Source organism: Mustela nivalis (genome assembly GCF_964662115.1).
Source record: "Mustela nivalis genome assembly, chromosome: 3".
In the NCBI taxonomy this organism is placed as follows: Eukaryota; Metazoa; Chordata; class Mammalia; order Carnivora; family Mustelidae; genus Mustela; species Mustela nivalis.
In genome coordinates, this window is record NC_139022.1 from 83,287,452 (window position 1) to 83,310,274 (window position 22,823).

Sequence of the window (22,823 nt, forward strand, 5' to 3'; positions counted from 1 at the left end):
GGGGTGGAAGGAGAATGTGTTTGCCTATCTTATGTTAGAGAAACACAAAGTTCAGCCAAGGGGTTCACCGGAATAGAAGACAACAGACTTCATTGAATAGACTGGGGCTGCTTACTACGTGGAGTTTGGGTGCCACAATGAGCAGACTGCCAAGTTCTGACCTCTCTACCATAAACTAGAAATAGGGCTCAGTATGTTCCATCAGTGTTGCTGGGAAGACTCCTCTAAGTGTCCTGGCCCTAAATTTCTAGTCATTATGCAGTCTTAAGCAAGCTAAACAGAGTGTTAGGATTTGGTTCAGCAGCAAGTGACAGAAAACTCATAACAAGATAGTAATTTATCTCTCATATAAACCATAGGCAGTTCACAGCTGGCCTGGAAGGTTCAAAATTACCAGGGATGGAGGTTCTTCCATCTTGCTGCTTTTGTATCCTTAGCATGAAGCTCCCTTCTCATGGTTCAGTATGAATTTCCAGGTTTTTCCTTGGGGATTTATAACCACATCCCAGCCAGTGGAAAGGGAAAAAAAAAATAAGGAGAGGTATATGAGCCTTCCTTTGAGAAATGAATCCTTCCGATTTCATTTGTCATCAGCTAGAATTTTGTCACTTGTCACATACCTAGCTTAGCATCTAGGCCTTACTCCATTCTCAAGGAAAAGTACATGTTTACCTCTCACTCCGCTCCAGGGCCTCTCAGAAATCACATTCTGCCATTCTTCTGAAAACCTCCTCAAGGGCTTCCAATAACTCCTAGAATACAATCCTTATCACAGTTATGAAGCCCTACATGATCTGGCCTTTGCCTACTTTCTGACCTCATCTCCCACCTGTCCATTACTTGCAGACCTGACTGCAGCCATACTGTCCCGCAAATATACTGAGCTCATCTCCATCTTTGGTTCTCAACACCAGCTGTTTTCTCTGCTGAATTGCTGTCCCCCTTCAGGTTGCAAACATCCTGCTAGATATTTCTTGACCAACCTATTAAACCTCTATCTTCTCACCATGAAATTTTATGCATTGCACTTATCAGTATCTGAAGTCATATTCTGTATTTGTTTGAGGTTGTGCATGTCTTGCACTAAAATGCAGACTTCATTAGAACAGGGACTTCTGTCTCTCTTATCAACACTCACATTCTTAGTGTTAAGAACAATGCCAGGCATAAAGTAAGAACTAAATAAACAGTAAATGAGCAGATGAGTGGATGAATGTACTACTGCTGACAATACCATCTCCAGCTCTGGCCCTCCATCTCATTCATGTCCTCCCCATGACCTCCCTTGGCGGTTTGTGTTCCAGGCTCATTGGAGGTTAACATATGCCCGCCCAGAATGCAGGAAGGCTTGTTCTGATCCTCCCTAAAGTTGTTTAGATAACTTGTAGAGCCAGCTTCCTCTTCCTCTCCTTTGGCACATGGATGATGTCACCTTAGATAACCACATCTTCTTTGCTCTATAAATTTGTGGATTAAGACCAGAACTCTGCAGAAAATAGAATGGTTTAGCACCTAGATCACCGTCCACCTGATCCCCTCTCCCTCTTCGCAAGCAAGTGATCTTGAGTAAAATTCTCCGTCAGTGGTATGGGTGGTTCGCTTCATTTTTTGCCTCAAAGTGCCTTCTCAGTCTGGAAGAATCTTCACTGTCCCCCCCTCCACCTTCTAACACTTGGTGAAGCTAGCTAGCTATTAAGAGAATCCATAAATAAATGGCTTTATTTCCACGCTAGCTAAGCAGCTTTCTGATTATAACTTAGCTTTCCACCCAAATTTGATTAATGGAGGAAAAACTGTTCCAGGCATGTTTAGACACTGACATTTTGGTTCTTCATGTATAAGTCTCCCTGCATTTGGCTAATGAGAATTTGCTCCTGAGAAGTAGATCTACCTCTGTGTTTAGAGTTTTGCTGGGTGACCCCTGATCTTGCTGGGGACCTTTTCTTAGAATAGCAGTTAGGGACCTCCAACTTTGGACCATGGTAACCCTATCAAGGTAAAGGCCTTGTGTGAGGCCCTGACTAGGAGAACAGTTCTGCTTCCTCTGTAACATTTTAGGTTTATTTTTATCTTCAACTTGCAAAACTTTAAAAAATATATATTTTATTTATTTATTTGAGGAAGAGAGCATGAGTGCACATGAGTGGGGGGAGGAAGGGACAAAGGGAGAGAAAGAAGCAGACTCACTGCTGAGTATGGAGTCCCCACACAGGACTCCATCCCAGAACCCTTCAACCTGAGTTGAAGTCAGACACTTAACAAACTGAGCCACCCAGATGCCCCAGCTTGTGAGACTTCTGAGGAAGACATCTATCAAATGACATAAGTCACCCGTTTAACATTTAATCCCCTTCCATTTGCATGCTTACAATACAACTTTGATTTCCTTTTCCTCCGTTGAGAAGTAGTGAATATGGAGGTTGAAGACAAAGCTTTAGTGCTGGGCACAGGTAGATTCAAATTCTTTGCCGTCTTGGAGAGGTTGCTTGTTGAGCAACCTTTAGAATCCTTGGTTTCTGCATCTCTATGATGAGAGTAATAGCAGTAGCCATCGACTAGGGCTGTGGAGAGCGTGACGAGAGACTGTCCTTATCCATAGTCTGTCACAGTGCCCAGCACAAAGGAGGCACTCCGTACATACCAGCTATCTGCCTTCTCATTATTATTATTACTGCTTGGAATGGGAGATGATTTTTGCTAAGTGAACTGAAAATAATACTAATTCCTCTAATATTATTAACCGTATAATAGAGGGATAAGAGCTTTTTTTTTTTTTTCCTGTAAGAATGTCTCTGTTTTGATAAATGTTTTGAGTAATTGTGTTATACTCTACTAAAGATAAAGACGAGTTGGGCAGGTTACCTAGCCCCAACAAAGAAGAAATAGTGGCAAATAGTGGTAGAACTCAGTGAGAGCGGTACCTAAAGGCATCTCAAATCTAGCCCTTTTAAGGAGAGCATGGCAGGACACATTCAGGGTTCGTTTTCTCTCTTGGGGGATACTGATCAAAGTTTAAAAGTGAAGTTTTCTTCTACTGCTTGCATTCTTTCCCCTTACCCCAAATTCTTTTTATTTTTGCCTCTACCTTTCATCTTTTCACTTTGGAGGTTTTTTAAATGTCTGGTGAGATTTTGCTCACCATTCAGGCATATTTAAGAGTAAGGCACTGAAAAGCAGACTGGAAGCTCTGTTTTGATGGAGAAATTATGGACAAGTGGGCATCTTCATTGTGGGCACTGAGACAACTTCTAAGTTGACAAGTGTTCTGATATGTTGGCTGGGAGGAATGAGCATGCCTGTGGGTATTCCGGGATCTGGAAGGGGTTCCAGGCATGGAAGTGGGAGCTTGCCTTGGACATCATGCTAACTCTGATTTATTTTCTTTTTGGTGCCTCATCCCTGCCCTTTCCCGGGTCTAGAATCCTCAAGTCTAGGGACTCTCTAGTTTGGTTACTGGGGAGAATAAACCTCCCACTTTTCTAAGGTGAGCCAGGAGTCCTGGTCGGGCTTCACAGGTAGGGTTCCAGAGTTCTTTTCAACATTTTCAATATTGTCAGTGAAATTCTGCATCTATGCCTGTTTGAATACATCTGATTCCTGAGCCTTTCCTTGTCTCTATAGAGAGGATCAGCATGCCTCAGTTGGGTATTTGGCACTCAGATATTAGGTTTCTCTGTTCTTCTAAGCCAGTTTCCACTTCTTTGTCTGCTTTCCATCTTCACAAATTGGTTAACATTCTTGTCGCTGTAGTGTCTTTCCAGCTCTCCTTGCACTTGTGGACTTACATGTTTTAGAAAATTTCCTTTACTGACATTTTCAGGGGATTTAATACAGGAGAGGAGAGAAAAATACATCTAACAGGTTAAACTGGAAAATTTGATTCTGTTTTTAAAAAGTAAATGGTATATGGAACATGAGGAATAGCAAGGAGGATTATAGGGGAAGGGAGGGAAAACTGAATGGGAAGAAATCAGAGAGGGAGACAAACCATGAGAGACTCTGGACTCTGGGGGAAAAAAACCCCTGAGGGCACGTGTGGTGATAAGCACTGGGTTTTACACATACCTAATGAACGGTTGAATACTACATCAAAAACTAATGATGTACTACATGTTGGCTAACTGAACATAATAATTTAAAAAACATGAAAAGTAAATGGTAGATAATATACTGGACATAGTTTCATTTTAAATTTTGAGGAAGAGATGAAGTATTTCAATGTATGTAATTTTTGAGTCAGTAGATTAAGTAACTGGAAATGAGTATTAAAAAATTATGCATAATTCCACTGGTATCTTAAGAATCCTGTTGTGATTTTATTATAACCCATGGAGGATAACATTAAATCAATCCAAATAAATGGCCTTATAATTTTTCATGTTTTGTATGTCATTAAAATTCCTCACAAAATTAATTTACAAGTGAATCTTCACCTCTCATATAAGGAAGATATTCTGTCCAGAAGGATTTATGTTTTTAAACATAGACTGTCATAGCAAAACTTGCAAATTAAATATATATGCAAATCTTTTCAAATAAATCATCCCTGGGGACAGAAAATAGGAAACTCTTTTTCTAACTTTTAATTTCTGTACCAGAAATTCTGGGGTCATAATATCGAAGAATTCCACCAAACCACAGGGATTCTCTGCTATATTTATTCATAAATTTTAAAGCAATAAAAGATTTCCTTCTGAAGTTTTCCCTTGGGGCTCTGAAGTTACATATATGCTGGACTGACTTCTTCCCTGTAGGCCATTCTCTGCATTTTTAGTTCAATTTTCAGCTGCATCTCTCAGCTACTACTTTTGTCTTGTCCATGGTATTCACTGTTGTTCTTCCTTTAAGAGTCACTCGATTGGCAGTTTGTCAAAAGACCAATTTGTGATTCCGTATGTTATGCTTTTCCTAGTACTCCTGTCAGAGAAAATGTAAAGATTTCTGAAATGAGGGCTATCTCTTTGCTACTTGGCCTAAAGTGGAAGTGGTAATTTGGATTTGCTTTGTCTATACTGGTCATGATTGTAATTTAGATAAATGGATTTTAAGGCATAAAAGCTGTGCTTCCATCTCACAGGACTCGTGTTGCCTGTGGGGGAAAACATATCTCAGGGTCTCTAAGGACTAAACAGAAGGAAAGCTTTCTAACTTGGAATCGGATTTTTCTGAGGGATGCAGATTCGCAGAAATTAGAAAGAAAAACGATTAGGGAATTTAATTATGAAGAACACACAAGCTGATAAGACATCTGAAAAATTAAAACAAAGGAAAATTTCAATAGTAAGCCATTAATTTATATCCCTTAACACCTTTCCCATTTCCTCATTAACCTTTTTTCTATGCCTGTTAGTAATAATTATGCTCAAATAATTTGTATTCCTTCCTCAGAAGTATGTTCCAATATAGGGCGTACATTACTCTGTTAAAAATGGATGTAATATTGGAATTTGGATTGCTGAAGAGGCAGGATGCCATCACATTGCCATTTGGATGATTTACCATGATTCTAATGTATCTTGAGTTGTTTTGCCTCAAATGACTATTTCTTACACATCTTTTATTTTTTTCTTTCACATAAAGATCTGAGTAAATGAAATTAAGGCCATTCTTATGGTGCAACAGAAGTATGTAGATAGTGTATAGAAGTATATAGATATCGTCTACTGATCTGGATCTATAGTGTTTTCTTTTACAGGAAACTATAGTGCTCTAACAGAATCTGAAGGAGAAGGGCTCAGAAGTGAAAGAAACAAGGCGAAAATATCTCTAAGTCATGCAGGTCATTTTAGGGGTACTTTAGAAAGAACATCTTTTACTAGTTAGGCTAATAGAAATCTTCCAATTTCAAAGAAGTACCATGAACAGATAACTCAAGGCAATATTATAGAAGTCACAGAGATAAACAAGGCTAGAAACAAAGTAGTCATCCTTGGCAGGGAGATTAACTGAAGACTAGAGATTCTGACTTATTTGGATGGGAGTTATGTTATGTTAGATTTGGGGGGGAGGGCGAGGCACCAAAACCAGATTTTGACCAACTAAGGCAAAAGTAGCTTATTGAATGTATGCTGAAGTATATCTCAAAGAAGAGTTAAACAATTTACTCTAGGGACGGTAATATAGTTCATCCTTGGAGCAACAATGTCTGCTTGCCTCCTGTTTCTGTAGACACTCTTTCCCGTGAGGAACACAGCTACCTGGTATACCCAAGGTTTACTTTTTGTAGCTTCAAATTTTCTTTTGCCCTAAGACCCAAATACTTGAGGATGGGACTTACTGTTCCTGAAGGAATGTGGTGTCCAACTTGGACCACTGCTGATTAACTGTGGCCAGGAAGGAAGAGTCCTGTTGCAATAGGACTGTCCTGCTGTGGATACATTGCAGTGGGAGGGGGGTAAAAGAGGGAGGAGCAGTTTCTAGAATAAGCAGTGGAGCCCAGGAGATTACCTCAGAATTTTCCACTACAGAAGTCGATCTCTAAATCACTTGATTCATGTGATTTAATTTGAAGAAATGATTTGATGTTCAGGGAGAAAAAAAAAATCCCACTAAGCTACCACCATATTCTGGTAAGATGACAGTACCTGAAGTACCAAGCTTTATTTTAAGTACTTAGATATAAAAAGAGTAGTTTATTAATATTAATTTTATAAATTCTAATAAATTATTCATTTTCAATTGTGGCTGGAAGGCATTGATAAATCTAATGCAGTTCCCTCATTTATAGAGGAGAAATCTAACAGAGTATAAATAACTTGACCAAGGTCACTTGGTAAATAAATGAAAATATCTGGGCTGGAGTCCAAATGTTTTTTCTTATCTAGTGCTGGTATCTTGTTCTTATTATTTGCTTAGGAATGGTTTCTGTTTTGCTAGAAAAGCTTAAGAATAACGTCTTATTTGTACTTTATTTGAATAAAAGTATATGTAAATCCCTGATCTTCTTGTGTCCAGTGGCATCAAGACTTAACAGAGGCTTAGAACTTTAGCTCAGAAATTGAAAACTGTCAGTTCCATGCAGAGCTCTCTCCTGAGTGAAAGGCCACTTCTGCACAGACATGACTTGCAAACAGATCTGTAGGAAAAGCCAGGATTTAGGAACAGCTTTGGATTTCATCAGCTCCAAGATAGCACTGTAATGTTAGATCAGGGTATGTGACAATTTAATATGGCAATGACGAGCTCACCAGTAAGGACTTTGAAACAACAATCCCAGTAAGGGCCCAATGCACAGGGGACAGACAATAAATACATAAACAAACAAGAGAATTTGAGATAGCAGTAACTGCCATGGAGAGAATAAAATGAGAAATGTGGGGGCACCTGGTGGCTCAGTGAGTTAGAGCTTTTGCCTTCTGCTTGGGTCATGGTCTCAGGGTCCTGGGATCGAGCCCCACATTGGGCTCTCTGCTCAGCAGGGAGCCTGCTTCCTCCTCCTCTCTCTGCCTGCCTCTCTGCCTACTTGTGGTCTCTGTCTGTCAAATAAATAAATGAAGACTTTGAAAAAAAAAAAAGAACATTTAAAATGAGAAATGTGACACAGAGACAGAAGGCTACTCAACACTGGGAAATTAAAGAAATTCTCTCTGAATTCATGAATGATTCAATCAAAAGAAAATCAAAACAGAAGCCACATATCAATAATCTCAATAGTAAAACCATATAAGGTAATAGTAATAAAAGCTCCAAATGATATATATATATATATATATATTATTAAAGATTTTATTTATTCATTTGACAGAGATCACAAGTAGGCAGAGAGGCAGGTGGAGAGAGGAAGGGAAGCAGGCCCCCCGCTGAGCAGAGAGCCTGATGACACAGGGCTCAGTCCCAGGACCCTGGGATCATGACCGGAGCTGAAGACAAAGGCTTTAACCCACTGAGCCACCCAGGCGCCCCTCCAAATGATATTTGATAAAATTCAACATTTAGTCTTAAACTCCTTAAAAGTGAGATATAGGCTCGCTCTTTCTTTCTTTTTTTTTTTTTTAAAGATTTTATTTATTTGTCAGAGACAGAGAGAGAGCGAGCGAGCACAGGCAGACAGAGAGGCAGGCAGAGGCAGAGGGAGAAGCAGGCTCTCTGCCGAGCAAGGAGCCCGATGTGGGACTCGATCCCAGGACCCTGGGATCATGACCTGAGCCGAAGGCAGCTGCTTGACCAACTGAGCCACCCAGGCGTCCCTAGGCTCGCTCTTTCTTAACATAAAAAAGGAAGAACTAAGAATTTAAAATGGAGTTAATTTTGTAAACGGTAGAGCAAATCCAACAACATTTCCCTTTAAAAAAATGAACAAAGCAAAACAAAGCTGTCACCAGAATTTTCCATTATAATGCAAAAATTATAAACATATATATACATACATGCCATAGTAATCTCTATGTCCAACGTGGGGCTAGAACCCATGACCCTAAGATCAAGAGTGGCATGCTCCAGTGACTGACCTGGCCACACACCCCTGAAAATTATTTTTATAGGATCTTCAAAAGAAATGAGAACTAAATATTGGTGGGGTGGGGAAGGGGAAACAGATATGTTAACTGAAGAAATAGAAGACCTAAATTAAGCCATCCTCACCCTCCACAAAACTATTTGAAATGTTAAAAGCATTCAGTGAAATGGACAAATACAAGTCTATAAACATACAAATCTTTGCTACTATCAGTAAAAGCAAACTAGAGAAGATAACTGAAAAGATCTTGTTAGCAATGTCAGTAAATTATAAAGTACATGGATATTAATGTGGAAAGTGTAAGGCACATAAACTATAAAAAACTTTAATGAAAGAATTAAAAAACCCAATTAATACAGAGACACACCCTGACTGTGGATAGCAGAGATGATATTTCCCAAATTAATATATAAATGTAATGTATTCCCATTAAAAACTAAAGAATATAGAACTCAACAAAATGACTACAAAACTGTTCTGACAAACCAAATGGACAGAATTATCAAATATAGTTGACTCTTGAACAACACAGGTTTGAACTGGGTGGATCCACTTACACATGAATTTTTTAAAGTACATAGAGTACATAAATTGTACTCCTAAAACTAATATTACATTGTATGTTAATTAACTGGAATTTAAATAAAATCTGAAAAAATAAATATAGTACAGTACTGTAAATGTATTTTCTCTCACTTATGATTCTCTTAATAACATTTCTTTTCTCTAGCTTAATTTATTATAAGAGTGCAGTGTATAATACATATAACATACAAAATACGTGTTAATCAACTGTTTATGTTATGGGTAAGGCTTCCAGTCAAAATTAGGTGATTAGTGGTTAAATTTCTGGGAAGCCAAAAGTTACAGTGGATTTTCAGCTGTGCGGGGGATCAGTGCTTTATCCCTCAGTGGTCAACCCTAGCACTCTAAAGAAAAATAAGGGAAAAATAAAGAGGAACAATATGTGGTAGATCCTGGAATTTTAAAGGAAATGAATGGAAATGATATTGTATTAGTTAAAAAATGAAGTAAAGGGTATTCAAAAGGAATAAAAAATCCATTTTAGGGGTGTCTGCATGGCTCAGTGGGTTAAGCCTCTTCGGCTCAGGTCATGATCTTGGGGTCCTGGGATCGAGCCCCCCATCGGGCTCTCTGCTCAACAGGGAGCCTGCTTCCCCTTCTCTCTCTCTGCCTGCCTCTCTGCCTACTTGTGATCTCTGTCTGTCAAATAAGTAAATAAAAACTTTTTAAAAACCCCATTTTATATAAATGCTTAATATATAAACACAGCCTACCCAAATGATGGGGATGGTTTAAGAGCTAGTAAGAATACCAGATATTAATATGAAGAAAAATCAACTTTGGCCCTCACCTCACACTACACTTTTATCCCTTCTGCAATAGGCTGCCTGTCAGGATTTTACTGTTTTTGAAATCTGGCTATTTAAAAGATTCCAGTTTTCTTCTCGTAGAGATGGGGTCATCAATTCATCCTTCAAGAATCCTTCCTTAGTTTTGAGAAAAGCACCAGAATAGATCCTTTTAATTACATGAATGTGGAACAAGTACTCAATTGTTGCTTTTGGAGGAAACTGAAGTCTCCACTAAGCTGACAAGTTTAATCTTGAAGCATGAATTGGTTTTATTGACTGGTGTATGTCCTTTTAAAATCAGAGGGGAAAAACACCATGCTTGGGCTGTTCAGGTTCCCATAAGAAAATTCCAGACAGGGTTGCTTATAAACAACACAAATTTATTTCTTACAGTTCTGGGGACTGAAAGTCGGAGATCAGGGTGCCAAGCCTGATCCGTCTGATGATGGCAGACTTTCCATTATGTCTTTACGTGGTAGAAAGGTCTAGAATATCCTCGAGCCTCTTTTGATAAGGTACTAATCCCATTCATGAGGGGTTAGCCTTCTAATTTAATACTTTCAGCAAGGCCCCCCTTCCTCCAAACCATCATGTTAAGTCTTGGGATTTCAACACGCAAATTTTGGGGGATGGCAAACATTCAAATTATAGCACCCCAGAATATGGGTTTAGGTTGTATGGTCTTTGCAAAGTACTATTTATTTTTTTTGGAAGAGACAGATGGACAGAGAGAGTGGGTGTGTGTGTTTTGTTCAACTAATTGTTTACAGGTGATTGTCATACTGGACCATGCTGGGTAGGCCTGATCTTTTCATGCTAGAGATAAAAAGTGTGAAAGGGAAATCAGCAAGACTGGACTCAGTACAAGAATACTTGGTTTGGACCACTGGTGCCTTTCCCATAGTATTACTTAAGACAGAAGAACTTCACCTTGGGAAATGCACTGCTGACCTTTATTGTTGTCTTGTGTGAGGGTGGGAGCCAGATTAAGCTCTGAACATGTGGGTATTCCCACTGTCAATTGGTTAATTTGTTTAACTCGATCTTTGCAACAACCATAGGAAGCAGGACATGGATTTGGAGAAGAGGCTTCTCTCTCTGCTTATCTCTAACTCTCTTTCTTCTGCACACACACACACACACACACACACACACACACACACACAAATGAACACATACACAGTCACACTCCCATTCCTGCCATAGGAATTCTTAGGGCCAGAATTCTAGTGTGTAGCAATGCCTGGAGATTTTCTGTTATGGGTGGAGGTGAGCTGGGCATTGCCACACTCAGTGTGCTAAAAGTTACACCTTTTAGCAGTGCTTATAATCTATCCTGAGTGTCATTATTGCATCCTTGAACTCAGAGTACATTTTTGTTAACTGTTTCAGTCTTGTCTTGGCTGTCCCTTGGTGAACTAAGGGAGAAATGATTGTCTATCCTGGGAGAGAAACTGGTTGGGAAGAATGGCATTCTGGGTCCATTAAATGGTAGACCCTCTGGCTTCAACCATGGTGATAAATGATCTTGAGGACTGGTTTAGGGGACTGTGTAATAGGTCTGTGGGAAACAAATTCCAAGGAAGAATGAGTTTCTTAGAGCCTATGAAATGGTTCATGGTTCTTGTCATTTGGCTACTAAAGGAAATGTGACCTTAGTTTATAGTCCCAGATTTATGTGGTCTGTGAACTACTGTGGCTGATTCACTTGCCCCTTCACTTCTTCATTCATCCCACAAATATTTACAGGTTGGTCACCCTGTGCTGGGAACTGAGTTTCTACCTTTTAGGAGAAAACTCCAAGAAGTTAAATATTAACAAACTCAAGTAGAAGAAAATGAGAAAAATAGCAGAGGAAACAGAAATGAAAAAAAATATAAGATAGATCTATATAATTATAAAACATTTTAAGTCTCTATAAAATGATAATTAGTAAAGGAATTTAACAAAGAAAATAAGCAGGGAATTGTTTGTGTTAAATATGACAGATGAGCTAAAACTTGTTAAAGATATCAGTCTTTAGTCAAAGCTAAAGCCTAACACCAAATTCTGAAAAGAACAAAAGGATACTAACAGCATTCAAACAAGAGAAAACGTAAAAAAATGTCTCCAGTGGCAATTAAATACATTTTCATTAAAGACAACAATAAGGTAACATCTCACATTTAATGAGCTTTAAAGTATAAGAAATACCACAAACCTATGAATAGGCTATGGAAAAATAACAATTCAGGCCTCCCTATTGTTGATATAAATTAATGGAATAACAGTTAATTCTTAAAAAGTGACTTAGCATTGGGGCACCTGGGTGGCTCAGTGGGTTAAAGCCTCTGCTTTTGGCCTGGGTCACGATCCCAGAGTCCTGGGATGGAGCCCCGCATCAGGCTCTCTGCTCAGCAGGGAGCCTGCTTCTTCCTCTCTCTGCCTACTTGTGATCTCTACCTGTCAAATAAATAAATAAATAAAATCTTAAAAAAAAAAAAAGAAGTGACTTAGCATTAAATATCAAGAGCATAAAAACATAAAAACCTTTACAACCAAAGATTCAACCTTAGAGAAAATTTCACCATTAATAGTAATTACCATCTAGAGTGTCTTTTTGTGCCAAGGACATTTCTAAGTGCTTCACATAAATTAACTCTTCACAGCAGCCATATGAAGTATGTACTTTTATTACTCCCCATTTTACAGACGAGGAGACTGAGGGGATGCCCAAGTTGCTTAAGATCCCATGGTTGTCTCTTGGCGGAGCTGAAACTGGAAGGTCCATGGTTTGGATTCATAATCACTGCATCATGATGGAAAAAAAGAAGTTCTATCTACAAAGATGCTTATGGTGTCATCATTTATAACATTAAAAAAATTGGGGGAAAACTACATGTTCACAAGGGAAATGGTTACACATATTATAGTATATCCATTCAAAGGATGATTATTCAGAGTTGGTCAGAACTTTCATTTTCCTAGGATGCAATGGAACAAGCCACCAATGTCACAAAAACATTACTTGGCCTTTTGCAAGCCTTCTCTCTGTTCCTGTATCTTGGAGCTGTTCATAAGGACCAGGAGGCCCTATTCTCATTAGGCACTCTGTTATGTTCTCCTGCAGCAGCCCATGGCTCCACATACAATGTCTTTGAATGGGCTGAATATGGCTGGAATGAAAGTTCTTTAGGAGTATAAATGACCATCTTTCCTGGACATCTTAGCCACATTTAATGAACTCATACATTTCTTTGGCCTCATATTCTCACCCTTGTTACCTTACCCAAGTAAAGCTTTTTCTTACTATCAACATATTAACATAATTATCAACATATTTCTTACCTTAAAGGACTGTGAAGATCTAAGTAGCATTTTGTGTTGTAAATGTTAGGAAAAGAGTTTCAAAATACTACAAGTAGTTTTTATTTACACAGTAACAGCATTGAAAAAAGAAGAAAAACACATAAATTCTCTATTTTAGCATGGTTCTTCATGTGCTTTCCTATTAATTACAAAAACAATACATTCCATTTGTTAGATGTTTACTATGTACCAGGAACTAGGCTAAGCTCCTTCCATAATTTACTGCTTTTAATCCCCTCAATAGCCATATAAAGTAGGCATTATTTATTATCACCATTTTACAGATGAGAACACAAAGCTTGCCACAGTTGAGTAACTTGCTCCAGGTCACACAATTCATAAATGCAAGAACCAGGACTTAAACTCAGATCTGTCTAAAACCAGAGATTAACCTGTTAATCATACTGTCTTTTCTTTCTCTTCTTTCCCAAAAATAAATTTAAAGTTTCATTCTCTAATGTTTAGCTCTATGATGAAGTTCTCTCTGATTGCAAATAACATTATAACTGGTTGCCTTGGAAATGAAGAGGGTATCATACATTAAAACTAGAAGTGGCTGATGATATTAATATTATTAATATTAATATTAAGGTGAAGCTATGAAGTTCTCTAAGGAGAATCTTTTTTTTTTTTTAAGATTTTATTTATTTATTTGACAGAGAGAAATCACAAGTAGATGGAGAGGCAGGCAGAGAGCGAGAGAGGGAAGCAGGCTCCCTGCTGAGCAGAGAGCCCGATGCGGGACTCGATCCCAGGATCCTGAGATCATGACCTGAGCTGAAGGCAGAGGCTTAACCCACTGAGCCACCCAGGCACCCCTCTAAGGAGAATCTTGTTGTAATGATGAAATAAAGAAGAAAAACCAAGTAAGGGAATGTAGAAACAGAATACAGAACACCCTCTCAACAAATTTACATATAGTTTTATAAATATGTTTTATAAAGAAGAGTATTGGGTTCTCTTCCTGAAGTAAGTGTTGATGGCAGTAGAGAATGAAGATTTGAAATTATGTAAATATGTACTGACTGAAATCACAATCTTTTTTCCAGAATCATCCCCTTTTTCCTTCTTCTATTGGTCAATCATATAAAGTACAACCACACACACAGAAATATCACTCATACCAAAGACTTCACTGTCTAACTTAAAGGATGGCACCTGTTCCACTGTGGTAAAATATATTTTAAAATATATTTTTATTTTTATTTTTATTTATTTATTTGACAGAGAGAGAGAGAGAGAGAGAGATCACAAGTAGGCAGAGAGGCAAGCAGAGAGAAAGGGGCAAGCAGGCTCCCTGCTGAGCAAAGAGCCCAATGCGGGGCTTGATCCCAGGACCTTGAGATCATGACCTGAGCTGAAGGTTTAACTCACTGAGCCACCCAGGTGTCCCTAAACTGTACCATTTTTGATATCATGAGTACTTTCCAATATTTCTCTTACCTTTTCTTCCTTTATTTTATTTTTGAACTTGGGAATAAAAAAGTTACAAGTGTCAGAAAAGATATGATTCTGAAGTCATTAATAAGTGACCACCATGAAGCTTTTAAACTTGTTTGGTGAAACTTGCTCACCTTGGTAAATACACTTCTATAAGCCATCCACTCTGTCAGTCTCTCACTCCTAAAACTCAGCCAGTTAGGGACAGGCTCACTCCAACAGCACACCTCTGAGTGGAACCTAACCAACAATAGCCTCACCTGCATAACCAGGCTTCTACAAATGATGTCAACTCACTCATGTCTCTGAGAGTCCACCAATTCCTGAACCTCATGTTTCCCTTACACCTTACCTAAGACTGGCAATTTGTTCTGCTTGAATGGACTGTGTCTGACTGGCATCTCTTACCATAATAAGCAATAAGTTAGTTTTACCTTTTTATTCGAGTGTTAAGTAAAGGTTTCATTGAATGTTTTTGGAGTTTCCACCAAGATTGTTTTGAAGACCCTCATCATTCCAGGGAACCCTGGGTTCCAGCATTCCTGGTGCACTTATGGGCAAAATTTGTGCCCAAATTCGCTTTACTCTTCAGATATGTTCTCAAGTCAGTCAGTTTCAATAACAAACCAATCTCCACTAGCTTCATTGAGTTCATATTGCTAAACTTATTTTGTTGGTCCAGGATTTGTAAACCAAAGGAAGTCTTTGTTTAGGCCAAGATGTTTATGCACAGCATTTAGACTTCTTGGTTTAGAGGTACACCTTTTGGTAAATGATTAGATGGACATCTTTGTGTAAGATCTTTGGGCTTTTGTTTTGGAGGTATGCCATTTGAGAAATCTTTTTGCCATTAACCTGTGTCGTCTTCTGCTGAATGCCTTGTTTTTGCTGCTGCTCAGCTATCTGGACAAAGTCTTGTTTCATGTGTTTTTGTCTTGGCTTGCTTTATTTCTTTTGAATGTGTAAGGGAATGGATTGAAACATAAGCTTGGTAAGTTTCCAGCTCAAGGACTGGACTCATGATTGGAGGTCTGTTAGATCAAAAATCAATGTGTGAAAAAGTGTTTGTCAAACATTGTTTAGGGTCCTCAAAAAACCTTCATGAAGGTATCCTCCTCCTTTTTTTTTTTTAATCAATTTGTGAAAGAAGCTCTTTTTGTTTTATTCATACTCAGGAATCAGGGGTTGTTAAGGTTATTGACTATATAGACCCTTTCTAGTCTCTGTCTGTCCAAAACATTGTCCAAAAGGTTAGTCTTCCTTGTGGGTTATGGATTTATCTTTGCCAAAGTCTCATCCTCTTTCTGGAAGGAGTCTATTTCCTTTAAGAAGTTCTCAACCCCCAGAGAACAAATAATCCAATCAAGAAATGGGCAGAAGACATGAATAGACATTTCTGCAAAGAAGACATCCAAATGGCCAACAGACACATGGAAGAGTGCTCAACATCACTTTGCATCAGGGAAATACAAATCAAAACCACAGTGAGAAAGCACCTCACTCCAGTCAGAATGACTAAAATTAACAAGCCAGGAAATGACAGATGTTGGTGAGAAGGAGGAGAAAGGGGAACCCTCCTAGACTTTTGGTGGGAATGCAAGCTGGTGTAGCCACTCTGAAAAACAGGATGGAGGGTCCTCAGAAAGTTGAAAATAGAGCTACCCTATGACCCAGCAATCACACTACTGGGCATTTATCCTGAAGATACAAATGTAGTGATCCGAAGGGGCACATGCATCAAAATGTTCATAGCAGCAATGTCCACAATAGCCAAACTCTGGAAAGAGCCCAGATGTCCATCAACAGATGAATGGATAAAGATATGCTGTATATATCTTTATATCTATATCTATATCTATATCTATATCTATGCCTGATGGAATACTATGCAGCCATCAAAAAATGAAATCTTGCCATTTGCAATGATGTGGATGAAACTAGAGGGTATTATGCTGAGCAAAATAAGTCAATTAGAGAAAGACAATTATCTTATGATCTCTCTGACATGATGAATTTGAGAGGCAGGGCGGGAAGTCATAGGGGGAAGGGAGGGAAAAAATGAAACAAAATGGGACCGGGGAGGGAGACAAACCATAAGAGACTCTGAATCCCAGGAAACAAACTGAGGGTTGCCAGGGGAGGGGTAGAGAGAGGGTGATTGGGTTATGGACACTGGGGAGGGTATGTGCTATGGTGAGTGTTGTGAACTGTGTAAGACTGATGATTCACAGACCTGTACTCCTGAAGCAAAGCATACATTATACGTTTAAAAAAAAAAAAAGTGCTGCAATTCTAACTTTTGCATTTTTCTCAGATGTCCAAATCTCTAAATTGGTATCATTAAGAGGAACTCTAAAAATAGTAAGAGCCAAAGTCTCAATCAGTAATTAGTTTCTTTAACTGATATGCTAAGGCCTCAAAAAACAAAAAACCTCTAACTTGAAAGACAGTTTCTCTTAAAGACTTTTTAATCTTTGGAAAACTGTTCACTTTGCAGTTTTGTTTTTGTTTTAGTCAGCTTTACTTGGTCTTCTCAATGAGCTATTCTTTTTTCAGGATTTTCTTCAGCAAAGAACAGTTATATTATAAAATTTCGAGACCAGAAGATTGAATTAGGATTCTTGTCAAGACAAGTTAAGGAACACAATTAAGGATTTTCCTAAATTTTTAGAATACAGGCAGAAATTTGTTACAGAATTTCATATTTTGTTCTATATTTCATTTCTTCTACTGCAGATCTGTTTTGCCCACACTTAGCCTCTAAGATAGGAAAAATTGTTAATAAGTGGAAAGATAGGAAATTAAACATTTAAGTCACTTAGTTAAATGAACTTTTAAAAATTGACTTAAGGAAGCAATAAAAATAAAAAATGTACTATGATAAGGTAATTTCAGAGATGATTATTTTAAGGGAAAGATTGTAAGAAGGTTCAAATTGTAAATAAAACAAAAGATGAGAAAAATAGACTTCAAGAATTATTCTAGAAGCTGGAGTATACCCACAACTAAAGTAGAGATGTGTCTTCTCTTAAAAATGGGATCAAGTCTGAAAGAGAAAATTTGATAATAAAAAATAAATTGAAATGTAAAATTGCCAATCTAAAAACTATTCAACATATGGCTATTTTCCAGAACCTTTGGAAGTAAGTAAGCTGAAACTCAATAGAATATTTGGCTCTCTAGTTTAAAAAAATCACTAAAAAGTCTGTCCTCTAAAATTTGGGAGTCTGTGGATAAAGATGCCTATAGATACTGTAAAGATAACAATCATTGAAAGAATCAATATTCTATATTGGCTAAGAAACAGAAGGACAATTATCCACATATGTCCATTGATGCTGTTCCAAGGGTGACCCAGAACCCCAACACTTCCCTTTTATCCTTCTAAACTTTCAGAGGGACTAATGTGGTTTTATCATTGCTATGGAGGTCACTCATCGACCATTAATCTCTTTCCTATAGAACATCAGATCTGTCAGAGCAAAATTTTAAAGTTGTTTAAAAACTGAGAAAGACTTTCAATAAGAAAGAAGACAGAAATTTTATCTTCAAGTAAAAATGACTGGTTGTGCCAGATGGTAAAATAAGATAATAAAAGATAAATTTGAGGGTATACAGTATATTACGGATGGTGTCAGCAAAAACAAGCTTTTTTCCCCCCTTGGTTTCCTGGAAGCACTAAAATATGAAAATTTCTAAAAATCCCAAGTTGTTTTCCCAGGTCCCAACCTGTAACTGACACTTCAAAATCATCATCAGGACTTTCCTTTCATCTTTGTGAAACAATTCCTACAAATGTAATGACTAGGGATTTCTTTGCAAATGGATCTGCCTGTATAAAATGTATTGCAAAAAGCCAATTTTTTTAAAAGTCAGAAAACTTCTCACACACAATAAAGTTATAGCTGATGTGACTAATAATATAGCTATACTATGCATGGTTTGAAAAATCACTTAAGGAATAACTAGTATCCAGAATTCCAATGGGCAACACATTCTATGAACACAGGCAGAGTAATTAGAACAGAGTTCTTCAAAGTATTCCTGGATTATATAAACTGTTTATTTTTTGGTACAAATAGAGAAAAGGTATGCTCCAAAGGTCTTAACTCACCTATATGGCAGTTAAGACCTATTGCCTTTTAAAGCTGGTCGCTTAATTCAGTAACCAACCTTTCACTTAGTTGCCTCCAACAGTTATGGACCTTGTTAAAACATCTTCAGATACGGGCGCCTGGGTGGCTCAGTTAATGTCTGACTCTTGATTTTGGCTTAGGTCATGGTGTTGGGTTGGTGAGATTGAACCCTGTGTAGGGCTTGTGTTCAGTGTGACATTTGCTTTTTCCCTACCCTCACTTACCGCACCCCCCGCCCCACACTGGTGCACACTCTTGCTCTCAAATAAATAAACAATCAATCAATCAATCTTTGGAAAAAATCTTCAGCCCTTATACTGTAATCACCTTTATATCTCATATTATATATAGTAAATTCTTATTGTTAATGAAAAACTCTCAGTATTTTTATGCTAGTCAATTAACTAATTATAAAATATGGATGCTTTCTTTTTTCTCCTATTATCATCTACCAGTGGAATAATCTCATTTTGGCACTTCTATGACCCTTATCCAATAGAGGATAATTAATTTCATGCTTAGAATAGAATATCTGGACCCTCTAGTACTAACTGCTGACTTATATTCTTTGTTGCTCTACTAGTAAGTGCTGACAATATTGTTTGTTGATGGGCCTAAAAAAGAAGACCAGCAAACAGACCAATGGACTAGAATGGAGACCCCAGAAACAAGCCTTCATGTATATGGTCAAATGATGCTCAACAAGGGTGCTATGACCACTCAATAGGGAAAGTACAGTCTCTTCAAAGAATTGTGAATGGGAAAACTGAATATTCACACACAAAAAAATGAAGTCTAAAACCATATACAAAAATTAATACAAAATGGATTAACAATTTTATTGTAAGACCTAAAACTATAAAAGTCTTAGAAGAAAACACAGGGGGAGTCGTCATGATGTTGGATTTGGCAATGGTTTCTTGGATACGACACAAGAAAAAGCACAGGCAACAAAAGAGAAAATAGACAAATGAACTACATCAAACTTAAAAACTTCCATGCACCAAAGAACAGGGAGAAAATACTTGTGAATTGTACATCTGATAAGGAGTTAATATCCAGAAAATATAAAGAATTCCAACTTGACAACAAAAAAATAAAATATCCTGATTAAAAAACGGGCAAAGGACTCAAACAGACACTTCTCCAAAGATGATACACAAATGGCCAAAAAGCATATGAAAAGATGTTTAGCATCACTAATTACAAACATCACAGAGAAATGCAAATCAAAATCACAATGTGCTACCACCTCACATCCATTATGATAATATATGATAGTAAATATATATGATATATATAAATTATGTACATATATATCTATGGATTTATATGAAAGAGAGAGACAAGTGTTGGTGGGAATGTGGAGAAATTGAAACCTTTGTGCCGTACTGCTGGAACTGCAAAATGGTACAATGCTAAGGGAAAGAGTATGGAGATTTCCCAGAAAAGGAAAAATAGATTAATTAAAAATAGAACTACCACATGATCCAGTAATCCCATTTCTGAGTATTTGCAGAGATATTTGCTTCCTCATGTTCACAGTAGCATTATTTACAAGAGCCAAAAGGTGGAAACAACCCAAGAGTCCACTGACAGATGAATGAATAAGCAAAATGCAGTATGTACAAACAAAGAAATATTACTCAGCCCAAAGAGGAAGTAAATCCTATCGTGTGCTACAATATGGATGAACTTTGAGGACATTATGCTAAATGAAATAAGCCAGTCACAAAAAGGTAAATACTGTATGATTCCACTTATATGACATCTAAAGTAGTCAAACTCATAGAAACAGAAAGTAGAATGGTGGTTACTAGAAGCCACGGAGAAAGGGAAGAAGGGAATTGTTTAATGGGATAGAGTTTCAGACTTGCAACATGAGAAAGTTGTAAAGATCTGTTTCACAACAATATGAATACACTTAAGACTACTAAACTATCCATTTAAAAATGGTTAAGATGGTAAATTATATGTTATGTGTTTTTACCACAAAGAAAAAGACCAGGCTTCCTTCATAATACATAGACCATTTTCTCTTATAAAATCCCATTCCTTACCAGTTTGTTCAAATTGTGCCAATGACTGAACTGTGGTCTTTCCTGGGCATTTCAAATTACTAAAGTAAAATAATAAGTATGTGAATCAATATTGGTATTCTTTTATTTATTTTATTTTTTAAAGATTTTATTTACATATTTGACACAGAGAGAAAGGGAGAGAACACAAGCAGGGGGAGCAGCAGAGGGAGAGGGAGAAGCAGACTCCTTGCTGAGCAGGAAGCCCCATGCAGGACTCAATCCCAGCACTCTGGGATCACGACCTAAGCCAAAGGCAGATGCTTAATGGACTGAACCACCCAGGCACCCCACTACTTGGTATTCTTTTAAAATAATTTACTTTTAAAAATTTGCTATAAAAAAGAGGTTTTAATATCTTACTTAGGTACTCTTTAAAAGTAAACAACAAATAAGCAATAAATACATTAATTATGAGAGGCCTTCATGATATCTAAAATAATTGCTATACTTAAAGTAGAGACTCACAGAAAAAGAAGTCTTATAGAAGCAAGCACATCATGCAATAGATACAATAGAAACACTTTAGAAATACTATTGAAATATTTTCACAAAATGCACACTGAACAGACTGACAAAAGTCCTTATACAGGGGCCTCATATAAACAACAACAACAAAATAACAAGTTCAGGGGGAAGGTCAAGAATTCTGTGATGGATACAGAAAAATCTGGATCCTTAAATTCTTAAAAGAAACACTGGGAATGATCTATTATGGGATCCATGAAAGTAAGATCTGGCGAAAACCTTACCAAGAATAATACTATTTGCATACCATCCATTAATGAAGGAAAATATCCTGGCATCAGGGTTCTTACAAAATGCAAACAGTAATGGTTTGTCACATGATACTCAGAGACAATATATGTGGAGTCCACCAAAATTGAATTATCTCATATATGGCTTTTTGCTCTTTTCCTCTAAAGGAATCAGGCTCTTCAATGTCAATCTAGGACCAAGGTGAATTATTCTGTTGAATGACTAGCAGTCTTCAAAAGGTTCCTAGTAATTCTTGTCTCTTGGAATTGATACTCTTTTACACAATACCCCACCCACATTTTATTAGGGTAGATTTGTGTGACCAACAGAATATATAGCAATAGTGACACCATGTCACTTCCAAGGTTAGGTTATAAAAGACACTGATTTCTGTCTTGTTCTCATATCATTCACTCTAGGGGAAGTTAGCTGCCATGTTGTGAGCAACCCCATGGAGAGGCCAAGTGTTAAGAAGCTGAGACAGCCTGCCAACAGCCAGTGAGAAACTGAAGCATCCAGTCAACAACCATGTGAGTGAGCCTTCTTGGGAGCGGATGCTGTCCCGCGGGTCTCTGGCTAATGTGCGTTGGAGGGCCCTTATCCAACGCAGCGCCAGGGGATGAAGAGCACAATACAGCCAAGTGCAATAGTCCCAAACCAGGATTTCCCAAAAGCCACCACTGCCTGCATAGTTTGTAGGAATTGGGAGGCCATGAGAGGGTTGACTCTCGTGGCACTGATCTGCAGAATCTCCATCCGGAGGGAGGCTGTCAGATTGTGGAAATTGGCTGACCACGTCTCCCAAATGTTCTCACTGTGGGACACTTAAGAGGCCCTCATCTAAAAACCAAGAGGCCTGATGCTCTATTGCTCTTAGGAACGCTCGAGCAGTTCGAGCTTTAAGAGGGGTTCCGTTAGCTTTCAAAAGTGCCCGCAAGGGGCTCTCCATTCGGAGTTTAGAAATTTCCAACCCCATTATCTTTACCTTTACAGTCGCGATCCGCGAACATACAGCTGTTGTCCCTTTGTGGTTGCTCTTCAGCAAACTTCTAACCTTTCCTTTGTGGTCGTCCTAGTAACGAACGTGCAATATGATGAGGGGGAAAAGTACTCATGTATTGCCTTCTCTCACCTTCTCCCTAAAATGCTAAGTTTAAAAAGCTGCACAACTTCTATTCCATGAAATCTTCCTGTTAGAACTACCACTTCTAAAAATCAAGTAAACAAAATG

General features: G+C 37.9%; 1 long non-coding RNA gene across 1 annotated transcript in view; it reads left to right on the forward strand.

Annotated features, from left to right (window-relative positions):
• LOC309860653 overlaps window positions 1-22,098 on the forward strand; it is a 30,268-nt gene extending 8,170 nt beyond the window's left edge. The window contains exon 2 of the long non-coding RNA XR_014309521.1: window positions 22,012-22,098. This is a non-coding gene — a long non-coding RNA (uncharacterized lncRNA). The remainder of the gene's footprint in view (window positions 1-22,011) is intronic.
• Window positions 22,099-22,823: the final 725 nt, after the last annotated feature.